We start from the raw sequence: 18,722 nt of genomic DNA, 5'->3' as shown, positions 1-18,722 counted from the left end.
ACAGGTGCAATGATTTGTGAGCTGCTCTGACAGCTGGTGAGGGAGGTAAGAGTCTCCAACTTCAGAGATTTTTGCAGTTCGTTCCAGTCGTTGGCAGCAGAGAACTGAAAGGAGAGGCGGCCAAAGTAGGAATTGGCTTTGTGGGTGACCAGTGAGATAAACCTGCTGGAGCGTGTGCTACAGGTGGGTGCTGCTATGGTGACCAGTGAGTTGAGATAAGGCGGGGCTTTCCCTAGCAGAGACTTGTAGATGACCTGGAGCCATTGGGTTTGGTGAAGAGCGATGGCCAGCCAACGAGAGCGTACAGGTCGCAGTGGTGGGTAATATACAGTGAGGGAAAAAAGTATTCGATCCCCTGCTGATTTTGTACGTTTGCCCACTGACAAAGAAATGATCAGTCTATAATTTTAATGGTAGGTTTATAGGAACAGTGAGAGACAGAATAACAACAAAAACATCCATAAAAACGCATGTCAAAAATGTTATAAATTGATTTGCATTTTAATGAGGGAAATCAGTATTTGACCCCCTCTCAATCAGAAAGATTTCTGGCTCCCAGGTGTCTTTTATACAGGTAACGAGCTGAGCTTAGGAGCACACTCTTAAAGGGAGTCCAGTGAGTGGCTTCAGGTAGCTTGCGAGCCGGGGCTTGCAAGCTAACAGAAGTACCTTGGAGGGACGTCGCGACGGAAGAAAGTCTGTTGTGGGACCCCTCGTGCTGTTACGTCGGCAGACAGATCAGCAGGGCTCCGTGTGGTAAACCAGGCCAATTGGCAGAATAGGTATAGTGGCCAAATAATTTGTCCGGAAGGCCTCTTAAGCTAACAGTCCGATGTGCTCCGGACAGCTAGCAGGCCACGGCTAGCATGCTAGTGGGTGGGATTTCAGGGGGCGGAGCCAGTTGAGAAAAAACCCATCGGGCAAATCACATCGGTGGTCCAGTTGTGATGAGTCGGTGGGGCTCCAAGCCAGTTGGCAAAAATAGGTATTGTAGTCAAAGTAGTGGCTGATGGACCTCTTTGGCTAGCCGGGAGATGGGTCTAGCAAGTCTAGCTCCAGGCTAATTGGTTATTGCTTCCGGACAGTGACATTAGCCAGGAGTGGCCACTCGAATAGCAGCTAGATAGCTGCGGCGATCCTGGTGGAAAAAATAAAAAAGGGTTCAGAGCTTGCGGTAGGAATCCGGACATATGGAGAAAAATAAGTCTGAATTGCTCTGGTTTGAATCGCGCTGTGCAGACTGGTGAGAGTTGTCCATGAAAAACAAGATTCTCTGGTCTGATGGAACCATGTTTCAACTCTTTGGCCTGACTGCCAAGCATCACGTCTTGAGGAAACCTGGCACTATCCCTACGGTGAAGCATGGTGGTGGCAGCGTCATGCTGAGGCAGAGACTGAGAGACTAGTCAGGATCGAGGCAAAGATGAACTGAGCAAAGTACAGAGAGATCCTTGATGAAAACTTGCTCCAGAGTGCTCAGGGCCTCAGACTCGGACAAAGGTTCACCATTCAACAGGACAACGACCCGAAGCACACAGCCAAGACAACGCAGGACTGGCTTCAGGACAAGTCTCTGAATGTCCTTGAGAGTCCCAGACAGAGCTCAGACTTGAACCTCATCGAGCATCTCTGGAGAGACCTGAAAATAATTTGCAGCGATGCTCCCCATCAGAGCTGACAGAGCTTTAGAGGATCTGCAGAGAGGAATGGAAAAAGTTAAGGGGTCTGAATACCTTCCAAACTCACTGCATATACTTCGATACAATGATTGTATTTGTACTTTTGTACAATTACCATAAGCTATTGTAGGTGTTGAGATCTCATATGCAATGCTTCAAAATATAATACTGTCAACACTATTATGAATACATTTTCATTACATTTGTCCTTTTTTTCTCACACAATGTTATCATTACTGCAGTCCTTTCAGTGAACGGTCTCTACATAATAAGATATGAGTCATTGGGGGAGTTCCCAAAGCTAACAGTAGATGCCAGTATGTATACTGAACAAAAATATGAACGCAAAGTGAAACCATTTCAAAGGTTTTACTGAGTTACAGTTCATATAAGGAAAGCAGTCAATTGAAATGAATAAATTAGGCCCTAATCTATGGATTTCACATGACTAGTCGGGGGTGCAACCATGTGTAGGCCTTGGAGGGCATAGGCCCACCCACTTAGCAGAAAGGCTCGCCCACTGGGGTGACAGGCCCAGCCAATCAGAATGAGTTTTCTCACACAACATGGCACACACGTGCACCTGTGCAATGATCATGCTGTTTAATCAGCTTCTTGATATGATATACCTGTCAGGTGGATGGATTAGCTTGGCAAAAGAGAAATGCTCACGAACAGGGATGTAAATACATTTGTGCACAACATGTTAGAGAAATAAGCTTTTTGTGCATATGGAACATTTCTGGTATTTTTTAATTTCAGCTCATGGAACATGGGACCAAGACTTTATATTTTTGTTCAGTTTAGCTTCTTCTTCCTCATACTGTAGATTCAATAACAAACTCCTCTGAACAGACAGACAGAATAGTCAGGAGAGGCTGCAGTCATACCATACATTATTTATCTCATATGTATATGTATATACTGTATGAATGAGTGAGAGGAAGTACGGAGTTGTGTTCTCCTGCGACAATGTTTTGCTCTGCTCGAGGTGGAGCTAACACTGGCAGTAATGCAGTAGACTGCAGACCCAAGGAGCTCATTCAAACCATCATAATGTTGTAAAATAAAAATATCATGTAGACGTCAACTACTAGCCACATTGACTACAGGTTCATGGTCATTGTATGACCCTGTTTAGCTATTTTAGTTATTTCTCTGTTCCCATATGTATTCTCTAATTACTCTCCATTTCTATTGATCTATTGAGTGAATGAGAAACCTTATGAAACCAGAGAGAGCATGATTTGGAGGCATGGGGTATGGGGAGAGGATCTGGATGCTAAGCTCCAAGCAGGACAGACCACTCTTACAACTTACAAGTTCAAAGGTGAAATGTCATACAGAGGGCATGCCATCAGTTAGAATGTCTTATAGAAAACAAATACACAAATACAGGAAAAGAGAGACCACAGTAAACATCCCAAAATAACAGGCAAGTTCACTCATCACAGGTGGGGTTGCCTGTCTCCTCACTGTTAATTGGTTGTTGATGGTTGAGGTTAGTTCATATTGTGTGAGACAGTAGTTCACATCAAGCTGAGTCTCCATCTGTTTCAGGGCCTGTTCTGTTCTTATAGGCCTGGTTGACAAGAGGAGAGGGGGGTGGTTGTGACAGTGAGGTCTCTCTGTGTGTGTGTGTGTGTGTGTGTGTGTGTGTGTGTGTGTGTGTGTGTGTGTGTGTGTGTGTGTGTGTGTGTGTGTGTGTGTGTGTGTGTGTGTGTGTGTGTGTGTGTGTGTGTGTGTGTGTGTGTGTGTGTGTGTGTGTGTGTGTGTGTGTGTGTGTGTGTGTGTGTGTCCATCCAAGTGTGTGTGTGTGTGTGTGTACACTGGTGGTGAACCTGGTGACCTAAGTAACTAACCCCCTATTTCTAAAATGTCCTGCCTTGAAAAAACATTTGAATCTTTGATACATTCTCAGCTAAGATCTTTCCTGTCTATGAAATGTATTCCAAATGCTCATCAATCTGGGATCAGGTCAGGTCATAACACTCTCTCTGCTGCATCACTGGTTATAAATGATATAGTTAAACATATCAACAAAAGGAAACATTGTGCTACCCTCTTCATTGGCCTGTCAAAGGCTATTGACACTGTGGACCACTCATTATTAATTCAAAGGTTGTCAGAAATTGGCCTGAGTCAAGCTATATGTAATTGGTTTAAATTGTGTTAAGTCAAGTTTCTTTGATATTATGAAAGGTGTCCCACAGGTGTCGATTTTGGGTACTGTACTTTTAACTATCTATATAAATGAAACTGGTTTGTCTGTGAAAAAAAAAGTAACCTTCACTTGTATGCGGATGATACTGCTGTGTATTGTGTTGCCCCTTCTGTTGCTCTGTCTGATCTACAGTCTGCCTTCATTGTTTTACTGTGAACCTTAAGTGACATTAAACTAGTATTGAATGTGGATAAAACTAAGTATACAGTGCATTCGGAAAGTATTCAGACCCCTTGACCTTTTCCACATTTTGTTATGTTACAGCCTTATTGTAAAATGGATTGTATTGTTTTTTACTCCTCATCAATCTACACACAATAGCCCCTAATGACAAAGCAAAAACAGGTTTTTAGACATTTTTGCTAATTTAATCAAATAAAAAAACTAGAATATAACGTTTACATAAGTATTCAGACCCTGAACTCAGTACTTTGTTGAAGCAACTTTGGCAGTGATTACAGCCTCGAGTCTTCTTGGGGAAGACGCTACAAGCTTGGCACAACTGTATTTGGGGTGTCACACCCTGATCTGTTTCATCTGTCTTTGTGCTTGTCTCCACCCCCCTCCAGGTGTCGCCAATCTTCCCCATTATCCCCTTTGTATTTATACCCGTGTTCTCTGTTTGTCTGTTGCCAGTTTGTTTTGTTTCGTGAAACCAGCGTTTGTTCCCATGCTGCTGTCTGATCTTGCTCCTGTTTTCTAGTCCTTCCCGGTTTTGACCACCGTTCTGCCTGCCCTGACCCTGAACCTGCCTGCCCTGACCCTGAGCCTGCATGCCCTGACCCTGAGCCTGCCAGCCCTGACCCTGAGACTGCCTGCCGTTCTGGACCTTTTGCACCCTCTCTGGATTACTGACCTCTGCCTGACTTTGACCTGTCGTTTGCCTGCCCCTGTACTAGAAATAAACATTTGTTTATTCACACTGTCTACATCTTGATTATACCTGAAACCTGATATGGAGAGTTTCTCCCATTCTCTGCAGATCCTCTGAAGCTCTGTCAGGTTGAATGTGGAGTGTCGCTGCACAGTTATTTTCAGGTCTCTCCAGAGATGTTCGATCAGGTTGAAGTCCGGGCTCTAGTTGGCCACTCAAGGACATTCAGAGACTTGTCCCGAAGCAACTCCTGCTTTGTCTTGGCTGTGTGCTTAGGGTTGTTGTCCTGTTGGAATGTGAACCTGGTTTTCCAGCACTTTGGATTTGATATTATACAATGACTATGAAGGTTGAAGTGCAGACTGTCATCTTAAATTCAATGGTATTTTAATCTATATCAGGGGATACGTTTAGAAATTACAGGACTTTTTGGACTCAGTCCCCCCATTTTAGGGGACCAAAAGTATTGGGACAAATTCACTTTTGTGTATTAAAATAGTAAAAAGTTTAGTAATTGGTCCCATATTCCTAGCATGCAATGATTACATCAAGCTTGTGACTCTACATTTGCTGTTTGTTTTGGCTGTGTTTCAGATTATGCCATATAGAAATTAATGGTAAATAATGTATTGTGTCATTTTTGGAGTCACTTCTATTTTACATGAATGTGGATGCTACCATGATTATGGATAGTCCTGAATGAATCATGAATAATGATGAGTGAGAAAGAACACAGACACACAAATATCATACCTCCAAGACATGCTAACCTCTCACCATAACAATAACAGGAGAGGTTAGCATTTTAGATCATACCTCCAAGACATGCTAACCTCTCACCATAACAATAACAGGAGAGGTTAGCATTTTAGATCATACCTCCAAGACATGCTAACCTCTCACCATAACAATAACAGGAGAGGTTAGCATTTTAGATCATACCTCCAAGACATGCTAACCTCTCACCATAACAATAACAGGAGAGGTTAGCATTTTAGATCATACCTCCAAGACATGCTAACCTCTCACCATAACAATAACAGGAGAGGTTAGCATTTTAGATCATACCTCCAAGACATGCTAACCTCTCACCATAACAATAACAGGAGAGGTTAGCATTTTAGATCATACCTCCAAGACATGCTGCTAACCTCTCACCATAACAATAATAGGAGAGGTTAGCATTTTAGATCATACCTCCAAGACATGCTGCTAACCTCTCACCATAACAATAACAGGAGAGGTTAGCATTTTAGATCATACCTCCAAGACATGCTAACCTCTCACCATAACAATAACAGGAGTGGTTAGCATTTTTGGGGAGTGTATGATATTTAAGCCTCTAACGCTCTTACTCATCATTATTCACGATTCATTCAGGATTATATACTGTATAATCATGGTAGTATCCACATTAATGTTTAGAAACATATTATTTTCTTATTTCCAAAAAAAGTGACTCCAAAATGACACAATACGTTATTTACCATTCATTTCTATAGGGTACAAAATAATCTGGTTTGTGTCACACTCAACAGTTTCCTGTGTGTACCAAGAATGGTCCAACACCCAAAGGACATCCAACCAACTTGACACAACTGTGGGAAGCATTGGAGTCAACTGGGGCCAGCATCCCTGTGGAACGCTTTGGACACCTTGTAGAGTCCATTCCCTGACTAATTGAGGCTGGGGTGCTCTCAGTAATAGGAAGGTGCTCTTAATGTTTTGTACACCCAGTGTATTTTGTGTGTGCGTGTGTGGGCAAGGTGATTCATTGTTGCCGACCCAGGGGAGTCATACAGGCCCAGTTCATATCATGCCCACCCTGCTCCCAGCACTCTTATCAAATTAGTGTCACACACACACACACACACACACACACACACACACACACACACACACACACACACACACACACACACACACACACACACACACACACACACACACACACACACACACACACACACACACACACACACACACACACACACACACACACACACACAAAACCGAGGGAACAAAACACAAAGACATGCATCACAACCCTGTCTAGACTCATCAAGTCCAAAAATACCCCTTCCCATTTCCCATTCATTAAGGAGTAATTCCCTTTTCTTCATGGCTCCTCTCTGCTTCATTTCTTTACCAACAATTAAGGGCTAAATTACATCCTCCTTATGTCCACCATATTGAATCTTCTACTGTAATGTTGATTATCATTGATGATGATGATGACTATCATCAGAACCTTTCTCCTACTCTTCTTACCTCTTTATTTCAGTTGAATGTGAATGTTTTCAGTTGTACAACTGACTTGGTATCTCCCTTTCCCTTTCCTTTCCCTTTCCTTTCCTTTCCTTTTCTTTCCATTTATTTTGTTCATATTCTTTATCTTCTATAAACAGTATATCTAATGTCAGGTGAGGGAAAATGCTATATGGTTTTTCACATCCTAACATCCTTTCACATCCTAAAAAGAAGCCATTAAATAGAGGATAAGATTCTCCTTGCTTCAATATAATGTGATACAGTGGTTTTAAAGCCTCAATTGAGCAAGCCTGCTGGAGTGTGAGTGGTTTTATTGGCAGTGACTGGATGCAGGTGAGTGGGATGAGGGGGGAATGAGGGAGGGATGAGATGGTTGATGTGTAGAGGTCCCTGTCTGACCCAGGCAGCTGCAGGTTTATAGAGCCATCATCATTGGTATCAGTTCTGCAAATATCCTTGTGTCTATTTGAATGAAAAGGAAATTGACCAGGAGACAGGGTGTGTGTGCGCGTGTGTGTGTGTGTGTGTGTGTGTGTGTGTGTGTGTGTGTGTGTGTGTGTGTGTGTGTGTGTGTGTGTGTGTGTGTGTGTGTGTGTGTGTGTGTGTGTGTGTGCGTGCGTGCGTGCGTGCGTGCGTGTGTGTGTGTGTGTGTGTGTGTGTGTGTGTGTGTGTGTGTGTGTGTGTGTGTGTGTGTGTGTGTGTGTGTGTGTGTGTGTGTGTGTGTGTGTGTGTGTGTGTGTGCGTAAGCGGGTTTCTCTTTATGCAGACCGTTAGGCATGTCAGAGCTACCCAGGTCAGCAAAAACACACCATGAATTTGACCCAATCAAAGAGCATAGTAGCTTAGTGAAGACAGATATTATTTCAATTACCTACAAAACAAGGTGCCACTTTGTGTAAAAAAAATCACATTTCAACATTGCTGTGAAATATTCTAGCAGACAAGCAGAAGTTGATGTACAGTACCAGTCAAAGATTTGGACACACCTACTCATATTACTCATATTTTTTCTACATTGTAGAATAGTGGTAATGACATGAAAACTATGAAATAACACATATGGAGTCATGTAGTAACCATAAAAGTGTTAAACAAATCAAAACATATTTTATATTTGAGATTCTTCAAAGTAGGCAACCTTTGCCTTAATGACAATTTTGCACACTTTTGGCATTTTCTCAACCAGCTTCACCTGGAATGCTTTTCCAAAAGTCTTGAAGAAGTTCCCACATATTCTGAGCACTTGTTGGCTACTTTTCCTTCACTCTGCGGTCCAACTCATCCCAAACCATCTCAATTGGGTTGAGGTCTAGTGATTGTGAAGGCCAGATCATCTGATGCAGCACTCCATCACCATCCTTCTGTTCAAACATCCCTTACACAGCCTGGAGGTTTTGGGTCAATGTCCTGTAGAAAAACAAATGTGCAAACCAGCTGGGATGGTGTATCGCTGCAGAATGCTGTGGTAGCCATGCTGGTTAAGTGTGCCTTGAATTCTAAATAAATCACTGACAGTGTCACCAGCAAAGTACCCCCACACCACCACACCTCCTCCTCCATGCTTCACAGTGGGATCCACACATGCAGAGATCATCCGTTCACATACTCTGCTTCTCACAAAGACAATGGCGGTTGGAACCAAAAATCTCAAATGTGGACTCATCAGACCAAAGGACAGATTTCCAATGGTCCGTTGCTCGTGTTTCTCTGTCCAGGCAATTCTATTCTTCTTATTGGTGTCGTTTAGATGTGTTTCTTTGCAGCAATTCGACCATGAAGTCCTGATTCACTCAGTCTCCGTGGGAACAGTTGATGTTGAGATGTGTCTGTTCCTTGAACTCTGTAAAGCATTTATTTGGGCTGCAATCTGAGGCTGGTAACTTTAATGAACTTATCCTCTGCAACATAAGTAATTCTGGGTCTTCCTTTTCTGTGGCAGTCCTCAAGAGAGCCAGTTTTATCACAGCGCTTGATGGTTTTTGCGACTGCCTTTGAAGAAACTTTACTAATATGGACTTGGTATTTTACCAAATAGGGCTATCTTCTGTGTACCACCCCTACCTTGTCACAACACAACTGATTGGCTCAAACTCATTAAGAAGAAAATAAATTACACAAATGAACTTTTAACAAGATACACCTGTTAATTGAAATGCATTCCAGGTGGCTACCTCATGAAGCTCATTGAGAGAATGCCAAGAGTGTGCATAGATGTCATCGAGGCAAAGGGTGACTACTTTGAAGAATATAAAATATATTTTGATTTGTATAACACTATTTTGGTTACTATATGATGCCATGTGTGTTATTTCGTAGTTTTGATGTCTTCACTATTATTCTACAATGTAGAAAATAGTAAAAAATAAAGAAAAACCCTGGAATGAGTAAGTGTGTCCAAACTTTTGACTGGTACTGTAGGTACTTTCTATTCTTAGTAACCGTCAATCAGCTTCACAACTATGCAGGGGAGGCTGCGGCTGGTCTCTATCTCTTTCTCTCTTTCTCTCTCTCTCTATATTTCTCTCTCTCATACACACACAGGTGGGAATAAATAAGGGCATAGAATACCAAGCAAAACCCAACGTCCAGGCTCTTGCACATTTGACCTTAGTCTAAGTCTGTGTTTATGCTAGCTGTCAACAAGTGATCATCAGTGATTATAGCAGAGTTGCATACAAGTCCCACTGCCCATTGTCCAGGCGTTAGTGCAAATTATTTTTGTCATCTTAGTGATAGTGAATGACCCATAAGAACAAAGAGAGAGCACAATATTTCACAATGGCAGAAGAAAAGCAACATGATTCAGAGAGAAACGACACAGAGCAGTAAAAGCCAGACTGAGAGATTGAAACAGAACTGTCATTATATCAGAGACAGAGTATCAAAATAGCCAATAGCCTAGGCAACTTTCAAAAATATTACATTTCCATAATATCTCAAATCAATTGAAACCTAAAAGGAAAACATAAGTCAAATGTGTTGCCAAACCATTATGAATTTACACTTCAGATGCTTGAAATGAATATTTAATGAATGAATTCCCTGTCATTAAATAACGGTGTGTGACTGCTAAACAGTGATATCTACAGTATCTGTGATAACACTAATACAATACAACAAACACTTTAAGTGCCAATCGAACACTGTTACAGTTCACATATTTGAATTGCAATCCAATATTCAACACAGTACGATAGAAGTGAGGCTTTTCTTTTGTCAGGCAAGGGATTCGATACTGTGATGACGAGAACAAAATGTCAATGCGGAATTAGAACTAAAGTACAGAATTATAATTAACCATTTTAAAGCTCTTACACATGCTCTTCAACATACGGGTGAAACTATGAAACTATGGGACTATGACACAAATCCCAGGCACCAGAGATAAAAGAAGCCTCGCTACTTCAGTAGTATACATCATGAACAGAGTTCTCTACTTTAACCCCTTCTAATAGCTTGGCATCTGTTTGTGCATCTCTCAACTCGTCCAGTTTCCTCTGTTCAAGTGGTTGACTGACTGATGTATGTTTTTTAAACCTTTATTTAACTAGGCAAGTCAGTTAAGAACTAAGTCTTATTTTCAGTGACGGCCTAGGAACAATGGTTAACTGCCTGTTCAGGGGCAGAACGACAGATTTGTACCTGGTAACCTTTTGGTTACTAGTCCAACGCTCTAACCACTAGGCTACCCTGCTGCTCCTGGGTTGGAGACCAATGTGAACTATCTGAGAGTAGTAGTGCTGCTGACCTAGGATCAGTTTGAACTTTAGGATAATATTGAACACATGAATAGATCACTTGAACAGGGCGGACCTGATCCTAAATCAGCATTCTTACTCTGAGATGCTTTATTAAATATGGTAGTACCAGTATTTGTTCTTCCTAACAAACTGTGTATTAGTTATTGCCTGGAGGATTTCAGTCCAAAAATCCAATCTGGAGAAACAGCCAGGGAACTGGGATTATTAATCTGGGCCTATTCTACATCAGCGTGTGCATTCCAGACCCCAAAGCAGCAGGCTATTTCCTATTGCTAGAGGATAACATATTATTTTATGGAGTGAGTACTTTACCTGTGAGGACTTGTATGAGTACTTTACCTGTGAGAACTTGTATGAGGACTTCTATGCTCTAATGAAGTGCTAATGATCAAAACCCAGTAGACCTAAAAGGCTCCAAAACTAATTCCCTCTGCCATACATTGTGTGTTTGTGTGCATGTGTGTGTGTGTGCTCTGGCTTAGGTTGGATCAATAGACAGGAGAATCCTCTTAATGCTGCTGATAGGTCAAGTAATCTAGTAGAGGCCAGTCGCTGTGCGTGTGCTTGCCCATGTGCCCTGTCTCCTCCCTCCAGGGCTTTGCTCCACGTGCCCGATGCTGAACTGAAATACAGTACAAGGTTGGTCTTACCCTGAACATGGGAGGCCACACACCCACCCCCTCGCAGAGGCACACAGAGGCACACATAGAGAGGGATACAGAAAGAGGGAGAGAGAGAGAGAGAGAGAGAGAGAGAGAGAGAGAGAGAGAGAGAGAGAGAGAGAGAGAGAGAGAGAGAGAGAGAGAGAGAGAGAGAGAGAGAGAGAGAGAGAGAGAGAGAGAGAGAGAGAGAGAGAAACAGATAGAGGAAGAGGAAAAAGGAGGAATAGGAAATACCTATAAATTGGTGTCTGATGGCAATAATAGAGGTAACACCTATGAGTCAGATATGGTTTATTTCTAGTGTAGATATATTGGGGACCTTGACTAGGGAGACGGAGAGAAGATTGTGCAGGAAGTTATGCGATATAAGTGGATGAGGGTCAACAGTCAGAGACTGGTTGTCATAGGGTCAGGTAAACAAATGTGACGTTCAGAACAACAACAAAAACAAGACAAATAAGACAACAACAAAAACAAGAAATAGGTTTGTCAAGGTATGTGGAAAATAAGAAGAGCAATGTACACTGAACAAAAATATAAACGCAACATGTGAAGTGTTGGTCCCATATTTCATGAGCTGAAATAAAAGATCCCAGAAATCTTCCATACACACAAAAAGCTTATTTCTCTAAAATGTTGTGAATAAATGTATTTACATCCCTGTTATTTAAAAATAAAAAAATTAAATGAACCTTTTTCTCCCCAATTTCGTGGTATCCAATTGTAGTAGCTAGTATCTTGTCTCATCGCTACAACTCCCGTACGGGCTCGGGAGAGATGAAGGTCAAAAGTCATGCGTCCTCCGATACACAACCCAACCAAGCCGTACTGCTTCTTAACACAGCGCGCATCCAACCCAGGAGCCAGCCGCACCAATGTGTCGGAGGAAACACCGTGCACCTGGCAACCTTGGTTAGCGCACACGTCGCCCGGACCGCCACAGGAGTCGCTGGTGCGCGATGAGACAAGGATATCCCTACCGGCCAAACCCTCCCTAACCCGGACGACGCTAGGCCAATTGTGTTTTGCCCCACGAACCTCCCGGTCGCGGCAGATTACGACAGAGCCTGGGCACGAACCCAGAGTCTTTGGTGGCCCTTAACCACTGCACCACCCGGGAAGCCCTTACATCCCTGTTATAGAGCATTTCTCCTTCGCCAAGATAATCCATCCACCTGAGAAATGTGGCATATGAAGAAGCTGATTAAACAGCATGATCATTACACAGTTGCACCTTGTGCTGGGGGACAATAAAAGGCCAGTCTAAAATGTGCAGTTTTGTCACACAGCACAATGCTACATATGTCTCAAGTTTTGAATGAGCGTGCAACTGGCATGTTGACATGCTGCATGCCTCCAATGTCATTTTAGAGAATTTGGCAGGACGTCCAACCGGCCTCACAACCATGCCAGCCCAAGACCTCCACATCCGGCTTCTTTACATGCGGGATCGTCTGAGAGCAGGCACCTGGATGAAACTGAGGTATTTCTGCTTGTAATAAAGCCCTTTTGTGTGGAAAAACTCATTTTGATTGGCTGGGCCTGGCTCCCAACTGGGTGGACCTATGCCCTCCCAGGTCCACCCATGGCTGTGCCCCTGCCCAGTTATGTGAAATCCATAGATTAGGGCTTAATTCACTGAATTCCTTATTTGAACTGTAACTCAGTAAAATCGTTGAAATTGTTCCAAGTTGTGTCTATATTTTTGTTCAGTATATAAACACAATGTAAAACATTAATATAATGTACAAGATTAACATAATGTAACATATTAACATAATGTACCAAATTAACATGCATTTTTTTGCTTTCAAACCTGGTAGAACTTAATGCATCATGATAATACCTGGATATAATTCCAATGTACAGATTAAAATGGAAGAAAATAGAACAGAGCCTGTTCAAGTCCTATACAACCCATCCATTCTATCAATGGAAGAAGAATTGCGCCGGAGGAGACGCCTGCCGTTTTACGGGCTCCTAACCAATTCTGCTATTTTGTGTGTTTTTTAACGTTGTTTGTAACTTATTTTGTAGATAATGTTTCTGCCACCGTCTCTTATGGGCAAAAATTGCTTCTGGACATCAGAACAGCGATTAATTACCTCGAACTGTACGAAGATTTTTTCTTTAATGAGCCATGGCTCTACAGGTTCCTGGTCCTTGTGACCGTCCTTCTGGCTGGTGTCCTGCGGCTGGAGCCGCGCGTCAGGGAGGGGGTACTGTCACGTCTACTCCTGCTCCTCATCTCTGGTGCTCGTTGTCGCCAGTTTACTCATCATTACTCACACCTGCCACACGCACCTGTGCTTCATGTGACTCACCTGGACTCCATCACCTTCCTGATTACCTCCCCTATATCTGTCACTCCGAATGGTTAATTCCCTAGGCGTTATTGATTCTGTTTCTGTGCTTCGTGTCTGTACGCTACTCGTGTTACATTTATTATTAAATTCACTCCCTGTACTTGCTTTCCGACTACCAGCGTACACCGATACAGGGGACGCAGGTCTGGGTGCCTTGTGAGAATTTGACGGCAAGCAGGTAACCCGCCTCTACCATCCATCCTATTGGCCATCATGCAATCATTGGAGAATAAACTGGATGAACTCTGATCAAGACGATCCTAACAACGGAACATTTGAAAATGGTAATATCTTATGTTTCACAGAGTCGTGGCTGAATGACGACATGGATAATATACAGTTGGCTGGTTTTTCTATGCGTCAGTAAGACAGAACAGCTGTGTCTGGTAAGACAGGGGGGTGGCGGTCTGTGTCCATTTGTCAATAACAGCTGGTGCGCAAAATCAAATACTAAGGAAGTCTCAATGTTTAGATCGTCTGAGTTAGAGTTGTAGACCACACTATTTACCAAGAGAGTTATCATCTAGATTTTTTGTAGCTTTCAATTTACCACCAAAAACCGATGCTGGCACTAAGACTGCACTCAACGAGCTGTAACAGCCATACGCAAACAAGAAAATGCTCATCCAGAGGCAGCGTTCCTAGTGGCCAGGAACTTTAATGCAGGGAAACTTAAATGCATTTTTCCTCATTTCTATCAGCATGTTACATGTGCAACTAGAGTGTAAAAAACTCGAGGCCACCTTTACTCCACACACAGAGACACATACAAAGCTCTCTCTCACCCTCCATTTGGCAAATCTGACCATAATTCTATCATCCTGATTCCTGCTTACAAGGAAAAACTAAAGCAGGAAATATCAGTGACTCGCTCAATATGGAAGTGGTGAGATGACACAGATGCTAAGCTACAGGACTCTTCTTCTAGCACAGACCGGAATATGTTCCGGGACTCGTCCGATGGCATTGAGGAGTATACCACATCAGTTACCGGCATCATCAAAAAGTGCATTGATGACGTTGTCCCTACAATGACCGTACGTACATACCCCAACCAGAAGCCTTTGATTACAGGCAACATCCGCACTGAGCTAAAAGGTAGAGCTGCCAATTTCAAGGAGTGGTACTCTAACCTGGACGCTTATAAGAAATCCCGCTATGCCCTCAGATGAACCATCAAATAGGGAAAGCGTAAATACAGGACTAAGACACAACACTGGCTCTGACGTTCGTCGGATGTGGCAGAGCTTGCAAACTATTACAGATGACAAAGGGAAGCCCAGCCGCAAGCTGCCCAGTGACACAAGCCAAACAGACAAGCTAAATGATTTCTAAGCACACTTAGAGGCAAGCAACACTGAAGCATGCATGAGAGCAAAAGCAATTTCGGATGACTGTGTGATCACGCTCCTGGTAACCAATGTGAGTAAGACAGGTCAACATTCACTGGTAACATACAATATCTGCCCCGTTGTCTTAAAGGACCCATTAAAGGACTATGCCAGTTCTGGACTTACTAGATTTACACATCTAGTTTTTCTGGATCTATGTCAAGTAATGTAAGGGGGAAAAATGGCACAGCAGCCATTTTGCGAGGGGGTGTGGATGACGGATTACCAGGACTTGTACTCTGATTGGCAAGTCTCTTCTCTGACATTTTCAACCTGTCCCTGGCCGAGTCTGTGATACCTGCATGTTTCAAGCAGACCACCATAGTCCCTGTGCCCAAGAACACCAACGTAACCTGCCTAAATGACTACTGACCCATAGCACTCACGTCTGTAGCCATGAAGTGCTTTGAAAGGCTGGTCATGGCTCACATCAACATCAACATCCCAGAAACCCTAGATCCACTCCAATTTGCATACCGCCCCAACAGATCCACAGATTATGCAATCTCTGTTGCATTCACCACTGGCCTTTCCCACCTGGACAAAATGAACACCTACGTGAGAATGCTGTTCCTTGACTACAGCTCAATGTTCAATGCCATAGTGCTCTCCAAGCTCATCACTAAGGTAAGGACCCTGGTACTAAACACCTCCCTCTGCAACTGGATCGTGGACTTCCTGACAGACCTCCCCCAGGTGGTAAGCATAGGCAACAACACATTTGCTACGCTGATCCTTAACACAGGGGCCCTTTAGTGGTGGGTGCTTAGTCCCCTCCTGTACTCCTTGTTCACCCATGACTGTGTGGCCAAGCAAGACTCCAAACACCCTCATTAAGTTTGCAGATGACAACGGTTGGAGGCCTGATCACCGACAACGATGAGACAGCCTATAGGGAGGAGGTCAGATAACTGGCAATGTGGTGCCAGGACAACAACCTCTCCCTCAACGTGTTCAAGACGAAGAAATTGATCATGGACTACATGAAAAGGAGGGCCGAGCACACACTCATTCTCATCGACAGGACTGTAGTGGAGCTAGTTCAGAGCTTCAAGTTCCTTGGTGTCCACATCACCAACAAACTATCATGGTCCAAACACACCATGACAGTCGTGAAGAGGGCACGACAACGCCTATTCCCCCTCATGGGTTCTCAGATCCTCAAGGCGCTACAGAGGGTAGTGCGTACGGCACAGTACATCACTGGAGCCAAGCTTCCTGCCATCCAGGCCCTCTATACCAGGCGGTGTCAGATGAAGGCCCAAAAAATTGCCTAAGACTCCAGCCACCCCAGTCATAGACTGTTTTCTTTGCTACCGGATGACAAGCGGTACCGGAGTGCAAAGTCTAGGTCCAAGACGCTTCTTAACAGCTTCTATCCCCAATCCATAAGACTGCTGGACAGCTAGTCAAATGGCTACCCAGACTATTTGCATTGACCCCCCCCCCCCCCCCCCCCGCATATTGACTCCCCCCCTGTATATAGCCTCGTTATTGTTGCTCTTTTATTTATTACTTTAGTTTATTTAGTAAATATTTTTCTTAACTCTTGTTTTTTGAAACTACATTGTTGGTTTGTAAGGGCTTGTAAGTAAGCATTTCACGGTAAGGTCTACACTTGTTGTATTCGGCGCATGTGACAAATAAAATTTGATTTGAATCAATTGACATGTCGGTTTCTTTCATGTCGGTTTCTTTCATGTCCTATGCTCTGCTTTTATCCTGTGAGTGTCCAGACTGGGTTCTGAGGCAGGCCAGCGTTTGTGGCCATGATCAATAATTAGGTGGCCGCTAGCCTTGATCCTAATTATCCTAGCTTTGGAGGAGATTAGCCTGCACCTGAGCCCCATTCTCAGCCTGTCTTAAAAACAACTCCCTCCCAATCAGCCTGGCCTCACTACCCAGAACCTCTAGCCTCTGCCCAATAAAGGGAAATACAGGTGGGGACAAGACACCTTAGTTCATCAGTTTACTCACCAGATCTCTCTCTCTTGCTCTCTTGCTGTTTTTCTCTTTCTCACTCCCTCTTCTCTTCCATGGCGACTTTGTGGATTAGTAATGAACCTATGTTATTGTTGCCCAATAACATAAACAGAGGCAGTTCATGGAAGGGCTAGAGAAGGGAGATGGAGAAGATTACTATGAGCAGCAGCACGTGTGTGTGTGTGTGTGTGTGTGTGTGTGTGTGTGTGTGTGTGTGTGTGTGTGTGTGTGTGTGTGTGTGTGTGTGTGTGTGTGTGTGTGTGTGTGTGTGTGTGTGTGTGTGTGTGTGTGTGTGTGTGTGTGTGTGTGTGTGTGTGTGTGTGTGAGCCTAACCTAGAGTGGGGGATGTTTTTAGAGTGTGACAGGCAGCTCAGACAACCGGTTGTTCTAAAAATAAACATTTCTAAGGAGTTCCTCATGTATGTCTCTATCCAGGGGCCAATCTCAACTGCTAGACTGATACCAGAAGCAGCCATTTAAATCGTCTGTTAACGCACCACAACACAATTAGTTAATTTTCACTGGCATCTGTTTGTTCTTTTCGTCATTATCCATTTTTACATCCATCTATAGAATGCATGGGGATTGAAGTTCAGAGTATTTTTTTGTTTGTATTGAGGTTGAAAATTGAAAATCCATGAAAGCAATTGATGCAATATTCATCATGTGTATACCAGATATTTATTACACAGCAGATTAATCAGATACTGTTCACCCAACTTAGACTGTCTGCCTGTCTGTATGTCTGTCTGTCTGTCGTCCTGTCCATCTATCTGTGTCAGTAATAATGAAACTCTTACATGAGGATGTATAGTAGCTACTACCGAGCAGCAATATGTTCAAGACATGTAAGACAGAATGTCAGTCTCATAATAATTTGTGGTCGACATCCTGAGTCCCACATCTTTGTACTTCTTTAGGCCAGCGAGGTGTTGAAATGTCACTGATGAAAAGCAGTGCCAAGCCCAGGCCCTTTGGGGAAGGAGTCCAGAGGCTGTCTGTGGTCTGTGCAGTTGACAGATGCACACTCCGGCTCTGTCCCAAATGACACCCTATTCTCTATGTAGTGCACTACTGTTGACCATATCTCTGGTCTAAAGTAGCGTACTATAGGGAATTTGGTGCAATTTGGGGCACATCCTTGGCCTCTCATTGTCATGCTGAGGAGTTGGTGATCCCAGATGTGAACCAGAAATAGGTCATCATATGGTGTGTGATTGTTGGAATAACGTTTGTGATTTACTGTATACTTGGGTTGGGGTCAATGCCATTTCAGTACAGTCAGTTAAGGAACTGAATTGAAATTCCAATGTTACACAAACCCTAACATTGATATACGTACAGTATCAGATATCAACTTTCTCAAATTTTCATGTCTCTTTTCTTCCTTCCACCACAACATCAACATCCTGTGCATCGTCTCTCTGTTTGCATGTTATAGCATAATCACTTATTCAGAGTGAGTTTCATCATTGGAAGCCAACGATGCAGACAACTGAAGAGAGAGTCTG

This window comes from Oncorhynchus gorbuscha, linkage group LG22, assembly GCF_021184085.1.
Source record: "Oncorhynchus gorbuscha isolate QuinsamMale2020 ecotype Even-year linkage group LG22, OgorEven_v1.0, whole genome shotgun sequence".
NCBI lineage: Eukaryota > Metazoa > Chordata > Actinopteri > Salmoniformes > Salmonidae > Oncorhynchus > Oncorhynchus gorbuscha.
The sequence above is the reverse complement of the archived record's forward strand: the minus strand, read 5'-3'. Positions refer to the sequence as shown.